This window comes from Rhinoderma darwinii, unplaced genomic scaffold, assembly GCF_050947455.1.
Source record: "Rhinoderma darwinii isolate aRhiDar2 unplaced genomic scaffold, aRhiDar2.hap1 Scaffold_138, whole genome shotgun sequence".
In the NCBI taxonomy this organism is placed as follows: domain Eukaryota; kingdom Metazoa; phylum Chordata; class Amphibia; order Anura; family Rhinodermatidae; genus Rhinoderma; species Rhinoderma darwinii.
Window position 1 is genome coordinate 1,919,924 of NW_027461966.1, and position 17,578 is coordinate 1,937,501.

The 17,578-nt window shown below is 45.0% G+C and overlaps 1 long non-coding RNA gene across 5 annotated transcripts in view; it reads left to right on the forward strand.

The window, feature by feature from the left end:
• The window catches only part of LOC142699153 (uncharacterized), a 193,206-nt gene that overhangs the window by 153,359 nt on the left and 22,269 nt on the right, over window positions 1–17,578 (forward strand). The window contains exon 11 of one of the 5 annotated variants that reach the window (XR_012866039.1): window positions 5,993–6,065. The exons of the other annotated variants lie outside the window; for them this stretch is intronic. This is a non-coding gene — a long non-coding RNA (uncharacterized LOC142699153). The remainder of the gene's footprint in view (window positions 1–5,992; window positions 6,066–17,578) is intronic. 5 annotated transcript variants of the gene reach the window in all.

A 17,578-nucleotide genomic window follows, 5' to 3' on the forward strand; every position in this document is an offset into this window, starting at 1 on the left:
CTCCCAGCGGCCAATCCTCTTAACTGAAGCAGTGTCGAGCCCAAAACGAGAAGCCTCTGTAGCAGCTCCAATCCTAAAAGAACGAGAGCTGTAATCCAGATGTGAAAGGCCCAACCCTTGTACGCACTTCTTAAAGACAGTAATAAATTGATATCTGGACAACGCTGAACCATCCGCATGCACCAGCAAAGAGGAAAATCCCTGAGGACACACAGCCATGAAACGCAGAAAACACCCCACTGGGCACGATTCCCCCTCATGAATTTTAGTCAAACAAATCTCAAAACCTTTTCCATTCCTGTCAGTTTTTGAATGATACAACATTATTCTCAACACACTATCCTGAAAAAAACACATTGGTTACTTGAATACCGCCCTGCACCCGTTTTGAGGGACTAACCAATTCGCCAACCCTAAAAGCCCCATAGAAAGCCCAAGAGAAAGCCAATTGAAACAACAACCTCTCATAATCTGAATGGGATATCCTGTGCAACTGAGAAAATGTCCCTCCAACATTGCAAAATACACGGGCCCACGCTTATCCTGCCCGACATGCCCTTTTTGAAAACCCTGCAGAGCCCGCTGTATCAAAAAATGCTTAGTAACATCCGTACAACCAATTAACTTAAAGAAAAAGGAAACTGCCGCTACCGACTTAACAACAGAGGAAGCTGAAGATCCACTCTCCATAAGAGATAACAAAAAGCAAAACATCCCCTCTAAGGCACTAAAAGGACTCCCTTTACTACACCACAAATCCTCCAGCTGGAACCATCTCACCCAGATCGTGGTATAATCATCCCACGTAGCAGGGGCCAGCGAACGCTTCGCCCACCATATCAGACGAGCGACACCACCCTCCAAAGGTGCTTGGGGCAATAAATCGGATCCCTCTCCACCTCTGGAGCTAGCCAACGGAAACTATCCCACTGCAATCGAGATAAAGCATCTGCAATGTCATTGGAAACTCCAGGAACATGATGAGCCCTAAATAGAATGTTCCATCTCAAACACAGCAGGACCAACTGGCGTAGCACTGTGATCACCGGGGGGGAATTGGCGGACAAACTATTAATAGCGCACACGACCACCATGTTATCACAGTGAAAAACCACTGACCGATTGGACAAAAGCTGTCCCCAAATTTCCACCGCAACAAGAATGGGAAAAAACTCCAGAAAACAAAGATTACCCGTCAAACCACACTCCCTCCACTCTAGTGGGCAAGTACCAACAAACCATTTTCCCTGAAAATACGCCCCGAAACCGATAGAAGCGGAAGCATCAGTACACAATTGCATCTCCACATTCGAAATTCCCTCTGCAATCCGTAATGATCTGCCGTTATATTCTACCAAAAAGGAATCCCAAACCCTCAAATCCGCCTTATGCTCCTTGCCAAGGCGAATAAAATGGTGGGGACATCTAACACCAGCAGTTACTTGTGCTAAGCGCCTACAAAAAACACGGGCCATGGGCATAATTCTACAGGCAAAATTGAGTTTCCCCAATAAAGATTGCAGGAGCCGCAGGGTGATTTTTGTTTTCACCAGAGCTTCCTGCACCGTTGCTCGCAGATGAATAAGTTTTGCCTTGGCAACCTACATTCCATTGCCTGGGAATCAATTTCAATTCCCAAAAAACAGATCGTAGTGGTTGGTCCTTCGGTTTTTTCAAACGCCAACGGAACCCCAAAGTCAACAAAAACATCCATCACTGCCCATAACAATATTGCACACGACGGCCGAGCCGCAGGGCCCACACAAAAGAAGTCATCCAAATAATGAATAACTGATTTAGAGCCGGCTCGTTCATGGACCACCCACTCCAAAAATGTGCTGAAGGCTTCGAAATAGGCACAAGAAATAGAGCACCCCATAGGAAGGCACCTATCAATATAAAAAAGGCCATCAAACGAGCACCCCAGCAAGTGCATGGATTCTGGGTGCACCGGCAAAAGGCGAAATGCAGACTCCACATCCACCTTAGCCATAAGCGCCCCTTGCCCCGCCGTCCTAACCAAACGAACCGCCTCATCAAATGACGTATAGGAAACCCGCGCCAAAGACTCATCAATATCATCATTTACCGAAGAACCCTTCGGATAAGATAAATGATGTATAAGCCGAAATTTGCCCGCCTCCTTCTTGGGGACAACCCCCAGCGGGGAGACACGCAAATTGGAAATAGGAACATCAGAAAAGGGGCCTAACATTCTACCCAACAAAACTTCCTTCCGCAACTTGTCTCGTACCACTTATGGATGATCCCGCACCGAACGCAGATTATTAGCCATCAAAACACCCACCCCCGCGGAGAACGGAATCCTAAATCCGTCCCCAAAACCTTTCAATAACAGCTGCGCCCTCTCATTGTCGGGGTACCTCTTTAGCCAATGCATCATAGCGTTGAGGTTTACTGGACTCACCTCCTTTAGCAGAACCATCCCCTGGCTTCGTCGTGCCTCCTCGTGCCCGCTTAAAACACTTGAAGACGGGGTGGTTACCACCCCCACACCCGGCACATTCGTGTCTATAGACACAATTAGTTCCCCATTTACAGGTGCTCTCGTTGTAGAGTCAGCAGACCCCTTTCTTAAAACTCCCCGATGAACCCGCTGATCTAGACCCGCCGGGTGAGGACTGAAAGGGGTTATGCAAACTCGCAACTTCAACATGACCCCCTGACCAGCCCCCTTTGGTGTAGTCATAAGGTGCATCCAAAAGCTTATGTCCTTATTATCCCACCGCAGGGATGACTGAACCGCCATATGCTGACGAAACTGCTCGTCATATTTAAGCCAAGCAGTACATTCATACATTCTATAAGCCTCCCAAATGGAATCCAAGTAACAAAATAAACCGGAACAATGTTCTGGGCATTTCTCCCCTATAACGCTAGCCATGATGGAAAAAGCTTGTAGCCAATTCCCAAATGTGCGCGGAATCAGCCTATACCGTCTTCTCTCATCATCCTCCTCCTTACGATGTTCCTTGCCCTTTTCCCACCATTCCACACTAAATCGCTCCAACGGCAATAAAGTAAAAATATCCAAATTCTCCCTTTTCCAAATCTTTTCACGGAGCTCTGGCTTTAAGTGGGCCCCTAATGGTCCTTCAAAGCAAATGTACATGCTCCCCTTTGCAGTATCCGAAACTGGCAAGGGCTTATTAGCCCCATCTACATTCTCCTTCTGGACCCCGGCATCTAAGGCGTTAAATGACGAAGAGCCTGCCTCAGCACTCGCAGTACTCTCCCTACGAGAACCCCCCTCTAACTGTCCCTGCGCTGACCAAACTCCAACGGGACCTGCTAGCTGTGACCCACGAGAAGTATCAACTGAAGCTAACAACTGACGTAACCCATCTACCAAATTTCCCCAAACTCCACTCGTGACTGACAAATCCCCCGTAGAACCGCAACCTACAGGTACTTGCCCCACTAGACTACTCTCATTACTAAAATTACTGTCCACGTGTATGGTGTGTAAACGCTGTGACTCACCAGAAGGCTGCCCGTCGCCAGACACTAACGGGGCCGTCCGTCCTGAGTCCACCGAAGCCGTCTCCTGTCCGAGCATCCTAGGCACCACGAGTGCCCGCCGCAAAGCATCTGCTGCTTCTACACCGGACTCCCGTCCTGACGACACCTGGAACGGCAAATAAACAGACGAAACACCTACCACCTGGCCAACGTCTCCCTCAGGAGGCGCTGGATGATGCAAATTTTGTACATATTCAGCAGTCAGTGCAGACCTACCACTACTGCTGCTATAAAGAAAATGGCCAGGAGGTGGCGCAGGCCTGCCACCACGATGTAATAATTTTCCTGAACAGCAGGTGGCGCCGGCCTACCACCGACACTGCAATGTTCCGAACGGCGACTAGATGGCGCCAAATAACCCATGCTAACGGGTGTACTATGCACACTTGCCCCTGACCCAGCAGATGGCGCTCTAGCAGCGCTGAAGGCACTTACCGTGACAGCCACAGAGTCCTGGCTTGCCTCCGGCCCCACAGAAGAACTCGTGACAGGCTCCCTGAACGAGCCCACCGCACTGGAAAGGAGGGGGTCTGCTCCCGCCTCTGCACCACCGCTTCCCTCAACGTCCATCTCCACGTCGCTCCTCAGGCACATGGACTGTGCTGCGCTGACCCCGACTGGACACCCGGCGAACCGCACTTTGGCCTCTCACTCCAGGCCTCTCCACTGCTGCCGCCGCTCCCGACACCTCCATGGCTCCAGTCCCCGACACCGGAACAACGCCACCGTCGCCAGCCACCGGGGACCAGGTAAGGGGGGAGTCACACTCCTCCGTCTGCGCCGGGGGGCTCAAGCGTTCAAGAGGCCGTGAACGCCGGGCTCTGGGGGGACGCCCCGCCGGGGAGCCTGCTAAAGCCCCTAGCTGCTCCTGGACCCACTCCAGCCCCTTATCAGCTGCCTGCCTGCCTGCCTAACCCTAGCAATTAACTGCTCTAAATCCTCCATAACTCTAGGCCCTAAAACTGACCAGAAAACAGCTACCCTGACACTGGCTGCACACCTCTATTCTTGACAAAAATTTTCAAGACATAACATGGCTTCCCTGCTTATGCCACTATATATACATCCCATTAACTCCACCCCCAATGCTCACAACCCCCTAGCACAATTCCTGACTCAAACCCACCCACCAACCTATAACCAAAATACCCCTCTAAATGACCCCTTGCAGGTCCAGACCCGTCATGACCGCCCTCTGCCCAGCTCTGCTTAGCTCTGGGCTTACATTATAAGTGGCCTATCGTCTACATAATATGATTGGCGCTGTAATGTAGATTACAGCAGTGTTTTTTATTTAGAAAAACGATCATTTTTGACGGAGTTATGACCTATTTTAGCTTCATGCTAATGAGTTTCTTAATGGACAACTGGGCATGTTTTACTTTTTGACCAAGTGGGCGTTGTGGAGAGAAGTGTATGGCGCTGACCAATCAATGACCAATCAGCGTCATACACTTCTCCCCATTCATTTACACAGCACATAGTGATATAGCTATATCGCTATGTGCAGCCACATAAACACATTATAACGTTACTCAAGTGTCCTGAAAGTGAATATACATTACCTCCAGCCAGGACATCATGTCTATTCACAATCCTGACACTTATGTAGCGTCTCTGTGATATTTACAGCAAGGCTATCTCGTTTTAAATGACAGGTTACATCGTACAGGTCTTTACCACTTTGAAATTTTTCTCAGACCCTCTCTCAAAACTAAGCTTCTTGTCTACAATACGCTCTTTGTCCACCATTACGTGATCCACTGAAACCAAATATCACAATTTCTCGTCTGTGGATCTTGTCCCCTATATTGGTGGACAGGTAAATTCCCAGAGGAGCCACACCACAGAATAATAAGCCACAAAAGGTTAATCTGTACAAACCATCTAGTCAGGCGGGGTATTAACCTACTGGCTTTACTGGCAGAGCTTATACTCCACCCTTTGCCACCCAAACAAGCCCAAGTTGTCCTTTATAACAGAGAACAAATCCACATCCGTCAACACATTTGTGCTTGACTACGCAACCAAACATGAATGTGACTCACCACTCACAGGAATCCTGGCATCACCCAAGGGTGCCTCCAAGATTGTTTCAGCAGCTGGGCGACCAGTCTCTTGACCGTGGTCAGCTGCAGATCCCAATGATGCAATAGGAGGCAGTCTTTGTCCGTATCCTATGACAACGGGGTTTAGCCATACAGCACAGGAAAGGGGGGGGCATGTTATTTTGTTTCATTTTTGAAGGGTTAACCCGACGGAAACCTCAGACGGAATCCCTCAACGGAACGGCAGCGGTGATGTGAACAGGTCCTTAGTGTCGTCTTTTTCTTTATTTTCTGTTTGTACATTATACCTCAGATAAATAATTATGGCCCTAGTGTGTTATACATATAAGTGTCTATAACATGTATCAGGAACATATTATCACACCTTTGATTCTTTACAGATGACGGATCCCAGTGAGAAGAAGGAACGTGACATATAATCCTGTCAGCAGCAAGATAGGAATCACAAGACAGGTAATTAATATTTATATTAATTACTGATAACACTCAGGCTAGATATGAGTTCTAGACCCGCAGAGGTGTGATAGTATCTTCCTGATACATCAGAATATATGTGTTTTTAACATGTATATCTTCTATAGACAATATCTAGTATAACACAACCATATCTCAGGTACAGAGGTGAGGAACATCTCTGTTCTTTACCCGCTGTTTTGTAGTCAGGACTCCCCTTTTATTTTTAATATAATTTTTAATAGCTATTCAGTCTTCGATTAACCCTTTCAGGACAAGGCTAAGTTTCATTTTTATGTTTTTGTTTTTTTCTTCCACGCCTTCCAAAAGTCATAACTCTTTTATTTTTTCATTGACACAGCCATATGAGGGCTTAATTTTTACATTACAAATTGTACCATATCTCAGGTACAGAGGTGAGGAACATGACTATTATTTTACCCTCTGTTCTCTAAAGTCAGAAATCCACCTTTTATTTCCAATAGAATATAATTGTTATGGTCCTTTTGGCCATAGAATTTGGCATGAGGGGAGGCTAGTGATGGCGAGTAATGTATTTGACCTTGCATTGTTACTGGCAGTATGATGACAAGAAACCCAGGTTTGATGCAGGTTTCTTTTAGTAGGCCGGTAATGTTTGCAAATCGACCAAAAGGAAATACAAAAAACTGTTCTTAGCAGAGAGGCACAGTCACTTAAAATAGTACACAAAATGGCGGCAATTTCAGGCAATGCAGTAAGTGGGTTTTTCCAGCTTGGTTTCCTTGGGACAGAGCTCGGACTCTTCCCTGATACAGGGGTAACCCATCGTCTCAGCAACTAAATAACAGGGAGGCTTCACGCAACTTCCACTTGTTACATCCAATGCTGCCTCTTTCACAGCAATCATCTGTGGGGAGGTTCCTGCACTCCACCGCCACAGCAATGGGCCCTCTCTGGCTTCAGGGCCTACTCAGCCCTGCAGGCACAATAGTTGCTGATTTATGGGTCGCAGCCCTTGCACCTGAACCCATTAGGTGGGAACAGTCGCCTTTTATCAAATTTAAAAAGAGCCCCTTTGTGAGTTATTCAATGTCCCGACACTGATTACTTGCCCATACTATACTGTTTTTGCACACTAAAGTAAATATTAAAGACAGTGCCCGAGCCTGTTTTCCCGATGCCTGCAATAAACAGGGTCAGCCACCATTGTCTGAACAGTGTTACATAGCAGTGAGCTTTGCTGACGTGAGCATCTGCACAGCTCAGAACATGTAAGCACGGGTCCTGTCACTAAAACAACACATAAAAATGCTTCCTGGCCACTAGGTGGCAGCATCGCAATGGAAGTATATATGCATATAGTGACCGCTCATCTCCTCTAGTCCTGGACCTATAAAGGAAATAAAGTGTTAAACATGCATAACACAAAAGCATTGAAAGAGACAGCAAAATCTATCTCTACATTACTCCATACGGCTCCTCTCGTGAATAGGGGAGACTCCCTTCCATACCTTTCATTGCCCCCTTGCCTTATTCGGTGCCATTCCAGGCACCAGGAAAAATAAGCAACTAAAATAACTGAAACAAAAACACAGATTCCTTTCACACAAATTGGGCCTTCTTCCGACAGTCTCTGAAGGCCCTGTTAGACTCAGTTCAGGCCCTCTTCAAAATTACTTGGGCCTCAGGCTCAAAGCTTAGTGGTTACAGTCTCTCACAGGTGAGGCACATACTTAACAATTGCAGTCTCATACTCAAGGTCCCAGGACTCCCTTCTTTGTCTCAGTCTCATGCACAGCCTCGTCTTTCTCTTGCTGGGAGACTCCTCTCTACCCGCCTCTTGAACGCTTCCTTGTGGCGCATTACAGCTACTGAAATGCAGCCTTTCCTGGCTCCACAACCTCTTACTGGATCTAGTCATCTTTCTTGAGGGAAAGGTGCACTTGACAAGAGCGTACTCATGACTGCAACTCCGGCACTAGCTTACCCTCCAATAGAGCTCCGACTATACTCTCTGTGAAATACATCATGTAAACCTTCCTGCCGTGCCCTCTGCTCACTCCTTGGGCACTCCATACGACATGCCATCTTTCCTGGGCTGCGACTATCCTCCCAACTATGCCAAAAAGTTTAGGACCGGGTATCAGTTAAGTGCTCGCAGGGTTAGTCATGAAATGATGACAAGAATATCAGGTTTGATGCAAATCCTTTTAGTAGGCTAGAATCTTGGCAAAACTTCCAACAGGGAAAACAATAAACTAATCTCAGCAGAGAGGCACAGTCAATTTAAAAATGTTATTCAAAATGGTGACAATTTCAGGCAATGCAGGCATTGGTGGCTCACCAGTGTAAAGGATTTGCCTGACACAGCTTCTGTGTCGACGCCCGTGGTTAATCAGTCTGCATCTGTGCCTAGCTCTGCTAGAATGACTCGTTCTGCTACCACTCAGGCTGGGAGGCTGAGGAGTGGGAGAACCTATCACAGCCTGGCCAGATGGAGCTAGCTCCCGCCCTTGGTCTTTGTATACCTGCATTTGCTGCTTGTCCTGTGCCTGTGATTCTCTCTGGTTCCTGGCTCTGCTGTTCCTGCTACTTGCAATTGACCTGCTTCATATCGACCCTGGCTTGATTGACTGACTATTCTTCTGCTCTGCTTTTGTTACCACATACTCTCCTGGTTTTACTCGGCTCGTTCACTACTCTGTTGCTCACGGTGTTGCCGTTGGCAACTGTCCCACTTCCCTCTCTTCTGTGTACCCTGTCTTGTGTTGTCTGTCATGCACATATTGAGTGTAGGGACCGTCGCCCAGTTGTACGCCGTGGCCTGGGAGGGGCCATGCAAGTAGGCAGGGACTGGGTTGCGGGTAGATTAGGGCTCACTTGTACGTCTTCCTATTCCGTCATTACAACCAGCTTGCCTACCTTTGGACGGAGCTTGGGCTCCTCACTGATACAGTACTAACATCCACTTCAAATCAGGGCTTTTCCTCTTTCTTACCCTTCAACATCCCTTATCGCTTTAATGGGGAGGCCCAGGCAACTTCCACCCACTGCCTCAGAAACTCAATCGTATGGAGGCCTCAGGCAACTTCCACCTGTTATATTCAACGCTGTCTCTATCACAGCAATCATCTGCGTGGAGACTCCTGTTTGGGCGCTCTAGCCGCTGCCCCAGGATACGATCCAGAAGAAACGACTACTTCTAGAGAGGATTAAGGATGTCGCTGATACAGGATGAGCTGATTCCAAACACTGATTGCCTTGGATGCCCAGCCAATCTCCGGACATAATGACAAACGACGCCTGCATTTCTCATCATAGCACCACCAAGCTGCACCTCCATGCAGCTTGTGTGCACTAAATATTCTACATTATCTGAGCATGCAAAGAGTACAGCGGCCTTTTCAGGGAAGCGCTTACAAAAAAAATGAGCCAAAACCGTGAACCTTTAAAGAGGCTCTGTCACCACATTATAAGTGGCCTATCTTCTACATAATATGATCGGCGCTGTAATGTAGATTACAGCAGTGTTTTTTGTTTAGAAAAACGATCATTTTTGACGGAGTTATGACCTATTTTAGCTTCATGCTAATGAGTTTCTTAATGGACAACTGGGCGTGTTTTACTTTTTGACCAAGTGGGCGTTGTGGAGAGAAGTGTATGACGCTGACCAATCAGTGACCAATCAGCGTCATACACTTCTCCCCATTCATTTACACAGCACATAGCGATATAGCTATATCGCTATGTGCAGCCACATAAACACACTATAACGTTACTCAAGTGTCCTGACAGTGAATTTACATTACCTCCAGCCAGGACGTCATGTCTATTCACAATCCTGACACTTATGTAGCGTCTCTGTAATATTTACAGCAAGGCAAGCGTAATCTCGTTTAAATGACAGGTTACATCGTACAGGTCTTTACCACTTTGAAATTTTTCTCAGACCCTCTCTCAAAACTAAGCTTCTTGTCCACAATACGCTCTTTGTCCACCATTACGTGATACACTGAAACCAAATATCACAAATTCTCATCTGTGGATCTTGTCCCCTATATTGGTGGACAGGTAAATTCCCAGAGGAGCCACACCACAGAATAATAAGCCACAAAAGGTTAATCTGTACAAACCATCTAGTCAGGCGGGGTATTAACCTACTGGCTTTACTGGCAGAGCTTATACTCCACCCTTTGCCACCCAAACAAGCCCAAGTTGTCCTTTAAAACAGAGAACAAATCCTCATCCGTCAACACATTTGTGCTTGACTATGCAGCCAAACATGAAGGTGACTCACCACTCACAGGAATCCCGGCATCACCCAAGGTGCCTCCAAGATTGTTCCAGCAGCTGGATGACCAGTCTCTTGACCGTGGTCAGCTGCAGATCCCAATGATAGAATAGGAGGCAGTCTTCGTCCATATCCTATGACAACGGTCTTTCCCACCAGCAGCAAGGAGGGGGCAATAAACTCCCTTTGGAGTCTACACCTGTCTCACCACTGATGCTACCGACTGCTCTCCATAGTCTGCCTGCACATTATAATCACAGGACTGCTCCTCCTGTCAGGTCCGTATTTCATACCGAATAACCACCTCGGTAAACTGAAAGCTGAAGGCATGCCTGGAGAGAAGTACACCACACAGATGTTTGGTACAGCTTCCCTCTCTGTCAGGAGGAAGACTGAAAACTTTTTATTCAGAACAAAGAAACACAGAAAGCGACACATGCCTCCTCCCCAGAGATGTGGGAGTGCCCAAGCCCCCACCATTTTCTCAGACTCACTCTTCTTGCATTCCAGGGGGCGGTGTCTTCCATAGGTGTGTCCGACATGAACAAAGAACTTGTTATATATATCAGTATATTATACAAAGAACTGAAATGTATATACATATGTGTGAGGATAATATTTTTCAAACAATATACATAGTATTGATCCCTGACAGTCCCCCCTAAAAATATTATTACTCTATCCCTGAGTCTTGCCTAGCAACCTACCACTGACCACTCGAACCAGGCGGGTAGGGGTTTTGGATTTCTTCACCAGCTTGAGACGAGCTACTCCTGATGAGTAACCCCCCTTTGTACCTGGACTTCCAAGGTGTCGGAGTGGTCCTAACTTTCCCTATTCTCCTCTGGATACAGGATGGTTGTCTTGATATAATCTACAAACCGCTGCTGGTTGTAATATATATATATATATATATAATTAATCCGGTCTACATTTTATTAATGGTAACAACTGTCGCACTGTCACTTACTGTCCTAATGGGACTTTTACCCCTGCAGATATAACAGGTCATGGGCAGCACAGTGACCTTCACCTCACACCTCCACATAAAACTCCTCAGATTGTAATTTGCAGCACCGTGGCATATTTACACACATTATAATTATAAACCTCATACATTATAAACAATAGGGCCTCAACTAATAATCATAATGCTATCACCCTCAGGTTTCGGGTCCCATCAGTTCATTGCCAGTCCTGTACACCATCGTCTTCTTCTTCTCCTGTCTTCTGCTCTTCACTGACTGTCACCCTCAGGGTAACCCACACAATTGTGAAGTCAGACTATGTTGGTGTCCAGTGGGGGAGTTATTATTACCCCCTCCTAGCCACTTACTTATCAAAACACTTGATCCTGCTGACGGATTCACTCAGGTCTTTGGTCTTTACTTTAATCTTTGCTGATATCATCAAGACTCGGTTTGGTCCTTCTCATCTGTCCGACACCGTCTCCTTTAGTTTACGTCATTAGGCTGTACATAGCACCTCATGCTGTGAGCCTGGGGTGAGATCCCACATAGGCGGATTAGTGGAGTTGTATTGTGACTATCAAACCCTCCGCATCTGTACTCTTCCTCTGGCAAGTTACTTGTCTGGGCGGCCGCTTAGAATTGTGACACTGCCGTCAGTTCATGATAAACGCGTTGTAGTGGCTCAGGCTGCGCCTGCCGCATCTCAGTGATGGAGTTCATCGTGTTAAAAGTCTTTTAGTTCATATTTACTGCCACTTGCTGGGGACCCCCAACGCTTTGTCAATTGTTAAAATAAATACTAATCTGGTGATAACATCATCCGCATACACTATAAACGTTGTTCTAAGTTCTAACATACAATAATGTCAGGCCCTTAAATGACATCAAACACCTTTATATTTATATAAAAGGAAAAACTTCTCTGTTACAATGGACAGTGCACCTAGAAGATGTGTAATTATTGGGTACTTCATTTGCACTTGGTGATACTCTTTCAGCAGGATTTGTACCTTGATCTCAGCTGATTGCCTAGAACATCTCCACCTCACAGAAACATACACAGATCCCACATGTTTATTTGACAAGTGTCTCAAACCAATTTTTCTTACTCTGATCTGGTTCGTTCTACCTGGGAAGGCCTCTCAAGGTCGGTTCTCTTCATGGGAGGCGGGTATGATAAGGTTGGCACCGGTCTGCCAGGACTGTTCTGTAGGCAAATCAAACAGCTCTAACAGAATTTAGCAGCGACAGCTGTAAAACCTGGGACATACCAATTAGATCTTACCAAATCGATCCTTGCAGTATTGGGGCATATATGAGGTCATACACCATCAATGCAAGTGCCATTAAGAGTGCCTTGGGTGTTACCGGTTTACCTTCCTTTATCCGTCCACATTCTGTCAGAATCTGGTTCTCACGCCTTCCGCTCCCAGTTGGACTCTTCCTGTGGAGAACAAGCTTTTCATAGCCTAATCAGTAATTGATCTTAATCAGATAATCAACTTGAACATTAATAATGACAGATTTATGTTAAACGTTCACACTGGTCAGTAACTAAAACTGATACCTACAAACTGATTCTTCTTCTTTATATACATATCTATACTTACACATATACACTGCACAGAATTCTCTGCTCTAAAATTTTTCTTTCACAACAAAAATAAAAATAAACAAATAAAAATGTTTTCTAATGGGAATATTCCGCTTCTGTACCTTTTATCTGACGCATGACTCTAATAGTCCAATGCTAAGGCTGGTCTAGAACTTTACCGGCCGGGCTTCAGGCCCCCCTGAGAACAGATCTACACACACGAGCACATTGTCATACACTTCTACCTCGGGTAGTTGTATGTTCTGCAGTCGCTGGGACGGGTAATCTGGCCGGGCTGCACTTTTCACAGGTACCTTTGCTGTTTTACCTATGTCATGCCGTGCGCACATCATGCCGGCTGCTACAAACCTAGTGGTGGCATTATTGTATCCAGGGACAATCCAATTTACTGATACCTGGCTGCACATATCCTTTTTGTCAGTTCTGTCCTCTCTCGCTCTCTCAATTGGCTTACCCGATGATCCAATAAAGTTCCTACTACCAATGGGCTCATAATTGTGGGCGATGCCAAAAGCGTACCTAGAGTCAGTGTATATGTCGGCCATCTTACCTTTTGCCAGGTTACAAGCCTCAGCGAGCACCTCCAGCTCCGCTCCTTGAGATGAACAAGAAGGTGAGAGTGGTTTCTGGATGATTTACCTGGTGCCTCGTATCCTGTCTTGTACATATTGTATAATAAAATATCTCTTTATTACAAATTTACATTAAAAACCCATGTCACATATAGATAGAACATCTCAAAGGTGTTGCGTCTTCATCCTCTAAAATAAAACCAAATGTTATACACTTCTCCACACTCATCTGATAATCCAGAATACTTTGAGAATCTCACTTTTATCAGGTTCTGCAAATACTTGATTAATACAAAAACAAATAAAAATAAAACATTCCTAAAAACTTGACATCAAATTAACAATGTCCAGACAATTTTTGTTCTGCCTTCTCCCTCATCTAAATCCATAAAGACTCGTGTGAGTGACGTCACCTCTGCCTCCTGTGTAACTTTGCTGGAGGGGGATGGTCTCTTACACAATACCTCATATTGGGTGGAGACTACAGCACAGCTTACCCAGTGCCATATTTACTGTTCTGGAAAGATCTGGAACCATCTACTCAGAAATACCTCAAAATTTAGGTTACTCTCATACACATTTAATCTGGATTACTCATTGGGGTCTCTTACACATTTTTAGATCTCCTGAAACCAAATTAATTAACTCAAAACAAACCAAAATTGTACCTGATCAGAACCTTCACCATTCCCCCCTTTGTGGACTCTGCGAAAGTAATGTAGCAGAGTTCAAAACTACATCTCAATATAACACTAGTTTAACCCGCTGTAATATACAACAGCCTGAAACAAAAATGACTTTTTCCTGACAAATACATTTGATCTTTACAATGACATAATTTATGTGTGAAATCAAAAACAAAACAATTGTAGTTAGTTATTCAATAAAACAGAAAATATTATCTCTGATACTCCCACCACACCTCGAGCCATCCATGCCCCTACTGCTTCCTCATGGGCAGAGCAGAACCCTGCCTCATCGACCTGTTAGATGAGGGTGCAATGTAAGGACTGACTCCCCCTTCCTCTACACCAGCGCTGTCCCACATCCCCAGACCACTTTACTGCAAGCTGGGAACTTCTGGCCATGCCACATGCAGGGAAGGGGGGGTGGAGGAACTATTTTTAGAGGATAACTCATCCCTCTAAAAAGCATGGGACAACAATAACAGTCCATAGCTTTTGGAAAGGGCTCTTCAGCTCCTTTGCTTTGGGAAAATGGACACCAGCTGCCAGACTCCAGCCATCCCTTAAAAAGTGGATTTCCACGCCGTTGCATCCACTCCACCACTGAGGACCCTGTGTGGTAACAATCCTGAATCTTATTTGTGAACTGTTGCCTACTAGGCACTGGTAACCCTTTATAACGACTCAGAAAAAATAACTGTGTTAACCATTTAAGATTACATTGATAATAACCATTAATTTAAACTATATAAACAATATACCCATAAGCTCCATAATTCCAGGCACCCAAGGGGCCTTACAATAGAATACACTTGTTATGCTACTTTTGACCATAAAACGGGGTTTTGCCATACAGCACAGGCAAGGGGGGACATGTTATTTTGTTTCATTTTTGAGGGGTTAACCCGACGGAAACCTCCGACGGAATCCCTCAACGGAAGGGCAGCGGTGATGTGAACAGGTCCTTAGTGTCGTCTTTTTCTTTATTTTCTATTTGTACATTATACCTGAGATAAATAATTATGGCCCTAGTGTGTTATACATATAAGTGTCTATAACATGTATCAGGAACATATTATCACACCTTTGATTCTTTACAGATGACTGATCCTAGTGAGAAGAAGGAACATGACATATAATCCTGTCAGCAGAAAGAAAGGAATCACAAGACAGGTAATTAATATTTATATTAATTACTGATAACACTCAGGCTAGATATGAGTTCTAGACCCGCAGAGGTGTGAAAGTATCTTCCTGGTACATCAGAATATATTTGTTTTTAACATGTATATCTTCTATAGACAATATCTAGTATAACACAACCATATCTGAGGTACAGAGGTGAGGAACATCTCTGTTCTTTACCCTCTGTTTTGTAGTCAGGACTCCCCTTTTATTTTTAATATAATTTTTAATAGCTATTCAGTCTTAGATTAACCCTCTCAGGACCAGAATTATTGTTCAATTATTAGTAAAAGAATCTATGAAATTATCGGCAGAATTTAATATAGTCTAATAATTAATAATACCTGTCAATGTTCACGGCCTTTACAGATGACACCTAACTGTCTGTACCAACGGGTCCCTCCACCATCACATTCCTTATTAATCAAATGGCGGTTTATTATACAAAGATTTTTTTCAACACCAATTACACTTAAAGACCAGTATATAATTCCCTTTTTTCCAGTTCATGTATTCATGTATTGTATTAAACTATTTAAATGATGTATTTTTTAGCGTCTATTTATGTTTTAATATCTCGATTTGAGTATTGCAGAGGTTCATATCCGACAGCCTAATAAACAAAAATAAGCATTAATACTCTATCCACTACTCAAGGGTAAAATTGGATCATTGTTATCCTCATCCTATCATTGATAACTATCTAACAAACAATGCTGTAAGTACACAACTTACTATTAGAGCAGTGATGTTCTATCACCGACTCTCTGTTTCAGCACCACTTTTGCTGGACAGCTCCACTGTGCTGGATAGCTTTTAGGAAGGACGTGGTATACGTCTGAAACGCGTAGGCACTTTGGAACTACACTCTGTTTTAAACTTGACTACGCTGGACCATCTACTTTTGTCCATTTTTCTAATGTATTTGACCTTGCATTGTTTCTGGCAGTATGATGACAAGAAACCCAGGTTTGATGCAGGTTTCTTTTAGTAGGCCGGTAATGTTTGCAAAACGACCAAAAGGAAATACAAAAAACTGTTCTTAGCAGAGAGGCACAGTCACCTAAAATATTACACAAAGTGGCGGCAATTTCAGGCAATGCAGGAAATTGGGTTTTACCAGCTTGGTTTCCTTGGGACAGAGCTCGGACTCTTCCCTGATACAGGGGTAACCCATCGTCTCAGCAACTAAATAACAGGGAGGCTTCACGCAACTTCCACTTGTTAAATCCAATGCTGCCTCTTTCACAGCAATCATCTGTGGGGAGGTTCCTGCACTCCACCGCCACGGCAATGGGCCCTTCTCTGGCTTCAGGGCCTACTCAGCCCTGTTGGTACAATAGTTGCTGATTTATGGGTCGCAGCCCTTGCACCTGAACCCATTAGGTGGGATCAGTCGCCTTTTATCAAATTTAAAAACAGCCTTTTGTGAGTTATTCAATGTTCCGACACTGATTACATGCCCATACTACACTGTTTTTGCACACTAAAGTAAATGTTAAAGACAGTGCCCGAGCCGGTATTCCCGGTGCCTGCAATAAACAGGGTCAGCCACCATTGTCTGAACAGTGTTACATAGCAGTGAGCTTTGCTGATGTGAGCATCTGCACAGCTCAGAACATGTAAGCACAGGTCCTGTGACTAAAACAACACATAAAAATGCTTCCTGGCCACTAGGTGGCAGCATCGCAATGGAAGTATATATGCATATAGTGACCGCTCATCTCCTCTAGTCCTGGACCTATAAATGAAATACAGTGTTAAACATGCATAAGGTTCAAAGCTTAGTGGTTACAGTCTCTCACAGGTGAGGCACATACTTAACAATTGCAGTCTCATACTCAAGGTCCCAGGACTCCCTTCTTTGTCTCAGCCTCGTCTTTCTCTTGCTGGGAGACTCCTCTCTACCCGCCTCTTGAACGCTTCCTTGTGGCTCATTACAGTTACAGAAATGCAGCCAAAGGTGCACTTGGCAAGAGCGTACTCATGACTGCAACTCCGGCACTAGCTTACCCTCCAATGGAACTCCGACTATACTCTCTGTGAAATTCATCATGTAAACCTTCCTGCCGTGCCCTCTGCTCACTCCTTGGGCACTCCATACAGCATGCCATCTTTCCTGGGCTGTGACTATCCTGCCAACTATGCCAAAAAATTTAGGAGCGGGTATCAGTTAAGTGCTCGCAGGGTTAGTCATGAAATGATGACAAG